Genomic DNA, 10273 nt, shown 5'->3' on the forward strand with positions numbered 1-10273 from the left:
AAAATAAAATGTATAGTATGATATATTGCAACCATATATTGTGTACAGTTTGTATATAAAAAAGAAAGAATGATTAAAAGTCGATGAGAGACTGTTTATAAATCTTGATTGCTTCATAATTTTAACTTTGAGCAACATTTTTATCATAATTATAGGCTTTCTTAAAGCATTTATGCAGATTGTTGTTACTCAAAAGGGGGTTTATTCCATTTTGGTATAAACTACACTTTTTTTTCTTTATGAAATCACTCTTTGAGTTCCTAATACTCAGTCCTCTGCCAGAGCTGCAAAATTCACATGGCAGGAAGCACTCCTCTCAAAAGACTGTCGCTTTATCCCCTTGCCTGCCCAGGTCCTGCCCCCCGACACGGGGCAGGCAGAGAAACGCACCCTTGCCACAGGCGCTCACATCTGCAGAAGCTTCACATTCCTCTCTGGACTCCCACAGGCCTGCGAGGCAAGTGCATTTTTGCACCCACTTCTCAGCTCAGACACTTAATCCCTAGAGGTTTAAACTGTGACAAAATATTCCGTTCTAGACTCATAAAGTGTTGATTCCGCCTCACTTTAAACCTTGAAAAATCGAGGTCCCGGAGAAGGAAAGTGGCGGAGCCATGGCAGGATCGGGGGTTTGCCTGCATCAGAGGCACAGCAACAATCTCATTGGAATTTAGGCAGAATTGTTCACAGAGACTTTGGCATCACGTAGATTCAAAACCAGAGAAAAGTCCGACAGCATCTTCTTCCACGGAGTCCTCACCCTCACTGAGTGAGCACAGACCTAGAAGGAGGAAAAGGAATAATCACCAGACACGGACATGAAAGCAGCCCCACCCTGGCTCAAAACACAGCTTTAAGAAGAGCACGCCATGAGAGGGAGGACCCCAGAAGAGGTCCCCTCAGACCTGCAGACGTGCTCCCACGGGGCAGGAGGGGTTCACACTCCAGGGACGAGAGTGTGGCCACACCCACGGGGCCTGCTCCAGGCCCGGCACAGTGCAGGACATCGGCACAGATACACTTAATGACTGGATGAAGTTCTGAAACACAACATCTCCCCAAACCAGGAAGGAGTAAGGCCTCCAAATCCTACAGTTTGTGAAAGAGGGACCGCCCTGAGTATCCACTGGGCCAAGTCAGTAAATAAGCCGTGAGCCTGGAGGGCTACAGTCCATGGGGTCGCAAAGAGTTGGACATGACTTAGCAACTAAACAACAACGTGGAGGGAGTAAGAAGTTAAGATTTGGTCACTGTTTCCTGAAGAAGTGGATTTGATCACAAGAAGGCGTGTGACAACTCCCTGTTGTCACAGATTGCAGCCGGCGGAGTGGTCATCTCAGGTTTTCAGAGGTTAACACCGAAATGTCAAGGTGGTCAGAGTCTGGGTTCCTGAAATGAATGCTTGTGCATGGGGGGTGGTGACGCCCTCGGGGTTCGCACTGGTCAGAAGGGTGGTGTTTTCACAGGAGAAGAAGCTGTTGCCGGGCTGGCCCCGCCTCTGTCCGGGGATGCCAGCGTCAGCCACTGCAGGTGTCACAACAGTCCTGAAAGTGGGCGTTGACATCTCCACTCCACAGACTAGGAACCAGGGCTGGAGAAGCTCAAGACCTGCTCAGGGTCACACAGCTCAGAGCTGCAGGCAAGCCGGGCTCCGCACTGATGCCCCTGTCACAACCGCTCCATCATGGACACACATCTCCACCCCTGCTGTGCCCAGCCCCCCCCAGGTGTGACCTCATCTCCAGACTCCACACCTCAAGGCCAGAGCCTCTGGCAGGCTCCTGTGTGCGCATCACCAGAAAGCAGGTTAACCACAAATATTAGAGATTTTACAAAGTTACATTACCTTTTCAAATGTTTAAACTATGAATTAATTAATGACGGAGAAGGTCCTCTGTTCCGTCTCTAAGAGTGTATATTCACAGAGAGAAAGTTCCGTATTCATGGGTGTGGCTGTGTGTGCACAGACAGAATGTTCTGTATTCACAGGTGTGATTGTGTGTGTACAGATAGAATGTTCTGTATTCACAGGTGTGGTTGTGTGTGCACAGACAGAAAGTTCTGTATTCACGGGTGTGGCTGTGTGCACAGAGAGAAAGTTCTGTATTCATGGGTGTGGTTGTGTGTGTACAGAGAGAATGTTCTGTATTCACAAGTGTGGTTGTGTGTGCACAGACAGAATGTTCTGTATTCACAGGTGTGGTTGTGTGTGCACAGAGAAAGTTCTGTATTCACAGGTGTGGCTGTGTGTGCACAGAGAGAAAGTTCTGTATTTACAGGTGTGGTTGTGTGTGCACAGACAGAAAGTTCTTTATTCACAGGTGTGGCTGTGTGTGCACAGAGAGAAAGTTCTGTATTTACAGGTGTGGTTGTGTGTGCACAGACAGAAAGTTCTTTATTCACAGGTGTGGCTGTGTGTGCACAGAGAGAAAGTTCTGTATTTACAGGTGTGGTTGTGTGTGCACAGACAGAAAGTTCTGTATTCACGGGTGTGGCTGTGTGCACAGAGAGAAAGTTCTGTATTCACGGGTGTGGTTGTGTGTGTACAGAGAGAATGTTCTGTATTCACAAGTGTGGTTGTGTGTGCACAGACAGAATGTTCTGTATTCACAGGTGTGGTTGTGTGTGCACAGAGAAAGTTCTGCATTCACACGTGTGATTGTGTGTGCACAGAGAGAAAATTCTCTATTCACAGGTGTGGTTGTGTACACAGAGAGAATATTCTGTATTCACAGGTGTGGTTGTGTGTGCACAGAGAGAAAGTTCTCTATTCACAGGTGTGGTTGTGTGTGCACAGAGAAAGTTCTGTAATCACAGGTGTGGTTGTGTGTGCGCACAGAGATGCACCAGCAAGCTGCTCCTCCATTTTTCCTAATTTATGTTTTATTGACATATAGTTGATCTACACAGCTGTGTTAATCTGCTGTACAGCAAAGTGAAACACTATTGCATTCTTTTTTCTGTTCTTTTCCATTGTGGTTTATCCCAGCAGACCAAATAGTGTTCCCTGTCTCTGTAGTAGAGTCATGTGGCTCATCCATCCTACGTGTAATAGTTGGCGTCTACTCAACCCACACTCCCAGGCCATCTCTCTCCCACCCCCACCCCCTCCTTTCAAGGATAATTATTCAAGTTTTTCATCAAAAATGTTCAACCCTTTGCTGAAGTCTTCCAGTAACTACAGCTGTGCTTCTATGGTGAAAGACAGGAACAGAATGAAAGATGGGCCTTCATCAGCTCTGCTACAGAGAATATTCTGATATTCCACCTGTCTTCCTGCTTAAATACCTGGGGTTCAGGGTATGCACCTGGGTTACCATGAGAGCTGACTCTCAGGAGAGGACGGGAGATGCTTACGTCCCATTCAACGTGAATACGGACATTTGACAAATCAGCCAAAATGCATTACTTTATGGCTCAACAGTTAGTTCAGTTTAAATCCTCAGATTTTAAAAAATAGAAAAATAATACTCTGAAAGTTACCTTTAACAAAGAATGGGTAGCTAGAAGGTAAACGATGTTCCTGAGCAGGTGAATCTAACAACGTGGAAACCACTGCTAACTGTGCTGCTGTAAAGGTGCATCACCTCCTGGAGTCCCCGCAGGGACTGTTGTCCTGGATGAAGCCCTCCTCCTGCTCCCTCCACATGCATCATCGCGGCCTCCAGCCCCTCCCAGGGTCCCGAGTCTCACTGAGCTTCTCCAGGCCTCGCGCCTTCTGATGGACACGGTCTGCAGCACACGGTTCTCCCCTGCAGTGGCTTCCTTCACCTGCACTTGCTGCACGTTTAGCATACCCCTTAGACCTGAATGCTCTATCCCCTAGGAACCTGCTTCCTGCCTAGTCTGACCTCAGGGCTCAGAGCCAGGTATCCTTGCGCTGAGGCAAGGCTGCCCACCAGACCTGCCTCCCCCACCCCCTGCCTTTCCCAGAGACCAGCCAGGACCCCGTGGAGTAGACGTGAGCTGCTCAGTCACGGCATATCACGTATAAATGGGTCACCCCTGCAAGCATGCGTGCTCCATGTCAGCACGTGGGAATCTGCACAGCCGTGTCGACGTGGGCTGCCATAAACTTTTGACATTATAATTCTTCCATAAAACTGGAAAGTAACTCACTATAATTGCAAGGCAATATGGTTTCTAGGTGAGCTTCGAATTATCTCTTAAAAATACTAGGTTAAGCGAGAGATTCTCTGAAGTCCAATTAGAAACACTTTGGGGAGATTTTTTAAATGCTGGTAAGTTTTTCAAGAGATTGGGTCAGCTGGCCTGGGGTGGGCCCACACACTGGGATGTTCTAGAGGCCTTAAGTGATTCTCATTTGAAATATTTTTACTTAAACAACTATTTTCGTGGGTAGGTTGTGAAAATAGTGAACTCTCTAGTCAAAAATTCATTTTTGTATATTTAGAATTAATCAGTCCTATAGACCTGGGAAAGGGGCTCTTAAAAAGTTAACACATCTGGTTCTCCATTAAAATATAATTAAAAATCAGTGGACACAGGAAGCTTCAGTTGTCCTAAAACTGCCATCCCAGGAAAACATTTGTTCTGAATATTTTAAGACGACAAGGGTGGGGCATTAAATTTGGGGTTTCTCTCCATCCCATCAATGAGGAGATGGGAAACAAGTGAAGCCCTTATTTCAAGCATGAAGCAGCGGTGTGTGTATTCACGGAAGATACGAATGAGTCTCAGGCTGATCTTGCAGTAAGGCAAAGCAGTTAGCGTTTTGATCTCGGTGTACTATAGAGCAGATAGTGGCCTAAGTAATCTAGACTTTTTTTTTCTGGTTTTGTTGAGATGTAATTGGCACGCAGCACTGCAGCATAATGATCCAACTCACACCCGTCATGCAGTGACCAACGTCACCGCACAGGGATACAGCATTAAAGAAATGGGAAAATCATGTTTCCTTGTGATGAGGACTCAGGATTTACTATCAACAGCATTTATATATAACATGCAGTAGCGCTACTTATATTTATCACTGATTGAAGATGTGATTATCGTTAAGTTATGACAAACCTAGATAGCATATTACAAAGCAGAGACATCACTTTGCCAACAAAGGTCCATCTGATAAACTCGATGGTTTTTCCAGTGGCCACATATGGATGTGAGAGTAGGGAGAAAGAAGGCTGAGTGCTGAAGAACTGATGCTTCTGAACTGTGGTGCTGGAGGAGAGTCTTGAGAGCCCCTGGGACTGCAAGGAGATCCAACCAGTCTATCCTAAAGGAGATCAACCCTGAATATTCATTGGAAGGACTGATACTGAAGCTGAAGCTCCAATACTTTGGCCACCTGATGTGAAGAACTGACTTACTAGAAAAGACTCTGATGCTGGGAAAGATTGAGGGCAAGAGGAGAAGGGGACGACAGAGGATGACATGGTTGGGCAGCATCACCGACTCGATGGACATGAGTTTGAGCAAGCTCCGGGAGATAGTAGAGGACTGGGAAGCCCGGCGTGATGCGGTCCATGGGGTCGCAAAAAGTGCGACACACCTTAGCGATTAAGCAATGACAATAAATCACAAATTATTGTGTTCATTTATCTCAGAACCAGAAGTCTGCACCTTTTGACAGCCGTCATCCGGTTCCCCTGACCCTCCGTTAACCACAGAACTGACCTCTTCTTCTGTGAGTCTGTTGGTGGGTTTGTTTTTGAAGCATAACTGACCCACCATGCTGTGTGAGCTCCTGTCGCACAACATGGTGATTTGATATTTTTACACATTTCAAAGTGATGACCGTGATAAGCCTCGTTGCCATCTGTCACCATACGAAGATACATTTTCTGAAATGCCTATCCTGAGGGAATCTGTGAGGCAGAAAAGTCACTTTCTTTCAAGGGAAGCCCTGAGAATTTTCTTAATCTTCATACTGACATTTGCTTTTCACCACACTTTGTAGTATAACCAAAATTTTCTATTTTGACCTTCTAGCTTCATGAATAAGTTCTAAAACTGAGGCGTTGGCAGGATGGTTGTACAAAAGGAAGGAGAGAGTTGGGTGAAGCAGCAAGTCAATTACAATCCATGGGATAAAAATCTAACAAGTAATCATCTGCTGTGACTCCCGCCTTGCCTTGTAACATTCAGTGATGGATGTGACCTTGGCAACATTTGCATTTGGTGGACAAGTTAGGCGGCACCGAGAGGGGAGACTGTGGGGAGACATTTCAAGGATGACTGGGGCTCTGAGTGAGCCGGTGTAACTACTCTTCCTGCAGAGTCATCCTTCCATTACACCCAGTCCCCGGAGAGCAGTGTCGGGACACAGGGCCCAGCAGCTGTCGAGCTGGGGTCTCTTCGGACTCCAGGGGCTGTCCACACTTGGGGAGGGGAGGCTGCTTAGGAGAGAGAGGGGGTCCCAGGCCGGCCCCTGGGGCACCAGAACAAAGGAAATGCTCTTCTGCCCGTTCCCTTCCTCCTGCCTCCAGGAGGGCACAGCATCTTTCGGCCTCATCCCTGGTCCCCAGCTATGAGGGACAGCCGGCTCCAACCCAGACACCCCGACTTGGGGCAATGAGAAAAAAGTGGCTGGCCCCGCTGCCCTCTGCTCTGGCCCTGGGCCTCGCTGCCGTCCGACATGGCTGTGAACAGATGCGCGCAGCAACGGCGGATCTGGGTTGCTATTTCCCTGAGGCCACTGGCAAGGCTGGCTGCCAGAGGCCTTGAGTTCCATGGGTAGAGGCTGGGCACCTGGGGAGGAGCCCCTCGGGGCTCAGAGCTCTCTGCCCCTCCTTGCGCAGGGCTCTGCCAAGCTGCCACCGCGTGGGAGGAGGGGGCCTTGGGGGAGGTGTGGGGAGCTCGCCGATCCTCCTGTGGTTGCCGGGCATCCCCTCTGCTCTTCCCTGCCTGGGTGGGAGAGGAGCATCTCCTGCTTCACTGAATTCCAGGGTCGCCAGCACCCAGGGCCCAGCCAGGACTTTCTCAGCACTGGCATCCGGGGCGCTGTCCACATGGGCTCAGACGCTCCAGCCCTTGATGTGGGTTAAAACTCCACTTCACAACCCCCATTGATATGAGATATGGATTTGACATCTGTTTGCCAGAGTGTTTTGCACTTAGCCTAACACCCACTATTAAGTGACAAAATTGTGGCAGCCTGTCAAAGCCAGATGACTGGCAGCTGCTGGCTTACAAAACCATTCAAATATTTGCAGGTTTTGAAGCTTTATGCAGTGTTGTACCCAATCTTTCAGTGATTTAACATGTAAAATATAAGTCAAAGTTTTAAATCTGGATTCCAAAATGTTTCCATTTTCCTACAAAAGGAAAAAGCATTCAGGGTGTCTGCTGGAATCAGGCCAATTTCAACCTCCCTCCTTTCCCACCACAAGATTCCTGCATAAAACCCGATTTTTAAAAAATGTTTGGTTTTTTAAAAACCAAACTCTCTCCTCCTATTGTGACCAACATCTCAGAAGACAGAACTAAATTGCCTTAAACTCCAAGGGAATACAGTTTCTCAAAAGTAGACTGCAAGAATAATAAGAATCCCCAAGTAAAGCAGGGCTTCATTTTTCATTTGACAGTTGCACCAAGGTGCCTTACGGGGTAAAGGCTCCCAGGTAACATCTGAGCCCTTTGGTTATTTCTAGAACACAAACTCCTCTCCCCACACCTCTAAATAGCTTGGTCCGATTAAGAAATAATTTGCAAATGGCAGAGTATTTCTCTAGATTAAGATCCATTGAGTAATGTGGGGTTTTGTCTCCACAATTAAAGCCGGACAGACAAGGACCTCCTGAAAACTGCAGCTGTGAGCAATGGAGGGAAAAAAACATTTGTCCAAGATAAATAGATAGGTAAACCCGCCCTAAGCCCTGGAAGGGGAGGGGGGGACTGACAGCCACTTAAGATGTTCCAAAGTGCTGCGCTTGCAGGCTTGTTTTTAATGTTAGTAACTATCCTTTCTTCTGGCGGGAGGGGGTCCGAAGTCCTTTTGGGAAAATGGGGGGTGATCATTTTCATACAGTTGCTTTGCTTGTGAGACGTTTCCAGAGAGGGTCAAAGGGTGCTAGAGGCACAGTTCTACAGAGAGGAGAGAGACGAGAGGCGGCTCCAGCCAGAGGGCCTTCTCAGAAGGCTTCTTCCTCTGGTCCCGTGGAGTGGGCGTCCGGGGCCTCCACGGCAGCCGCAGTCCAGGCGCAGGAGGGCCGGAGCCCCCGGAGGCTCCTGGAAGGCGGCCTCCAGGCCACTTCCTACCTGGAGAGTTCTGTGTCCGCAACAGTGAGCCTTAGACACAGACTCTCCTTCGGCAGCTGCCCAGTTGTTTGGCAGAGGGGTGAGGGATTTAAAAGCCCGTAGCAGAGCAAAATAAAACAAACAAACAAAATAAAAGCAAGGCCACGGTGTCCCTTGGGCGGGAGAACAAAGCTGATGCTCGGTCCCCTCGCCGCAGCGAGGCCCCGGCGGAGAGCAAGGGGGCGGCGCCCAGACCCCCCGGAGCCGGCGCAGGTGACTCGGGACTGCGGGTGCGGGTGGACACTCTCGGCCCAGAGGTCGGGAAGGGACCTGGAGAGCAGCTCCAGGCGGAAATCGGTAGCCTGTGTGATGACAGGAGTGAGTTTAAGCGGGGGCGGATGGCGTGCCGGAGAGAAGGGGGCTTTTTCAGGCCGGGACCGCTTTATCGGGCCGATCTCTGGGGCCGGGCCGGGCCGGGGCTGGGGGTGGGGGAGACGACCGGTCCGCGGAGCGAAGGGGGGCGCGGGGCGCGCGCTGGGGCGCGGCGCGGAGAGCACGGCGACTCGGCTCCACCTCCCCGCTCCAAACGGCGTCGCAGCTGCTCGCGAACCAACTGCTCGATTCTATTCACTGTCGAGTAGGAACAAAAAAGTGGCTATTTATTAGAATACTTGTTTGGTATTGTTCGGCGCCGCACAAAAGGCGTTTCATTATGTGGAGGGATCCCCCTTTTTCCAGAGAGAAACAATAACTGGAAATTGTCTTTAAAAGTCTTTTCCATCAGTAATAAATTTCATTTTCTCATCTCTCTCGCCGGCAGCGTGCGTGTCCCGGAGGGCGCGCGAGGCGAGTAGCGGCGTGTGCGTGTGCAGCGAGTGTGCGAGCGGGCTGCGCGTGAGTGTGCGCGTGTGAGTGTGCGTGCGCGTGGCGCCCGCGCCCGCCGTGCGGCGCCGCCGGAGCCGGCCGGGCTGGGGTCCCCGGGCAGCGGCGCGCGGCGCCGGGCTGGGGAGGCAACCGGGGCCGAGCGCCCGGGCGCCGCCGAGGCGGACCCGCTCCCGGGACCCGCTGGAGCCGGCGATGGAACTAACTGTAAGTGTGTCTCCAACTTGCGCGGGGTCTTCCGCCCGCCCCGAGCCGAGGAAGGGGGCGGGAGGGGCTCCGGGCGGGGGTGAGGGTCCCTAAGCGACCTTGGCGGGAGGCGGAGGCGGGGGGGGGGGGGGAGTAGGGCGTCCCCGAAGCTCCCGCCCGGGCTGAGAACAGGTGGGGAGCTGCGCTGACCGCCGCGGGAGGACTGGACCCGCGCGCCGGCCACATTTGCCATTTTCTTATCTGCGCGTTCACTCCTCCTTCCTCCTCGGCTTTCCGGATTGGCCGCCGCCAAGGGACCGAGACTCTGTTTCAGTCGGGTCGCCCTCTGGGGCGGGGGGGAGGCCGACCCAGTAGATTTTTTGGGGGGAGGGGAGGTTCGCGTCCGCAGGCTCCCCTTTTCCTCCTGCCCGCGCGCCCCCGCCCGCCGAGGCCCGGGTTCCCGGCTCCGGCTCTCGGCCGTGCGCTCCTGCAGCGCCGAGAACGAAAGCCGTGGGTCGAAACTGCCTTTTAAAAATTATCATGTTGAGTGTGTGCCATTTAGTGAGAAGTGTTTTGGGCAAAGAGTCAATTTAATTTGACTGACCGACGATCTTGACTGTGTTAATACTGCCGCACGCACGCACACTCAAAATCCATGAGCAGGGACCCCTGACCCGGCGCCTGGCCCGGAGCCCCGCGCGCGGCCGATGCTTCGGTCCAGCGAGCTAGAGCAGAGCGCCCCAAATGGGCTTGGGGTGCCCTAAAGCCACGCGTGCCGGGAGGGCCGCCCCAGACCGCAGTGATCGCCCTCCGCGCGGGCGCCCACCCCCTTGGCTCGCAGTCCCTCCTCCAGCGAAATCGGCTTCCCGGCTCTGCGCGCGGCGGCCTCGGTCCTCCGTGCGCGCAGCCGGGAGTCTCCCCTCCCGCGGGCGGGCCGCCCTCCTCCGCCTCCTATTCCCCTGCTTTAGCCGCCCGCTGAGAAGAAAGGTGGCCAGGTGGCGAAGTT

This window comes from Giraffa tippelskirchi, chromosome 12, assembly GCF_054371585.1.
Source record: "Giraffa tippelskirchi isolate mGirTip1 chromosome 12, T2T-mGirTip1v1.2.pri, whole genome shotgun sequence".
NCBI lineage: Eukaryota > Metazoa > Chordata > Mammalia > Artiodactyla > Giraffidae > Giraffa > Giraffa tippelskirchi.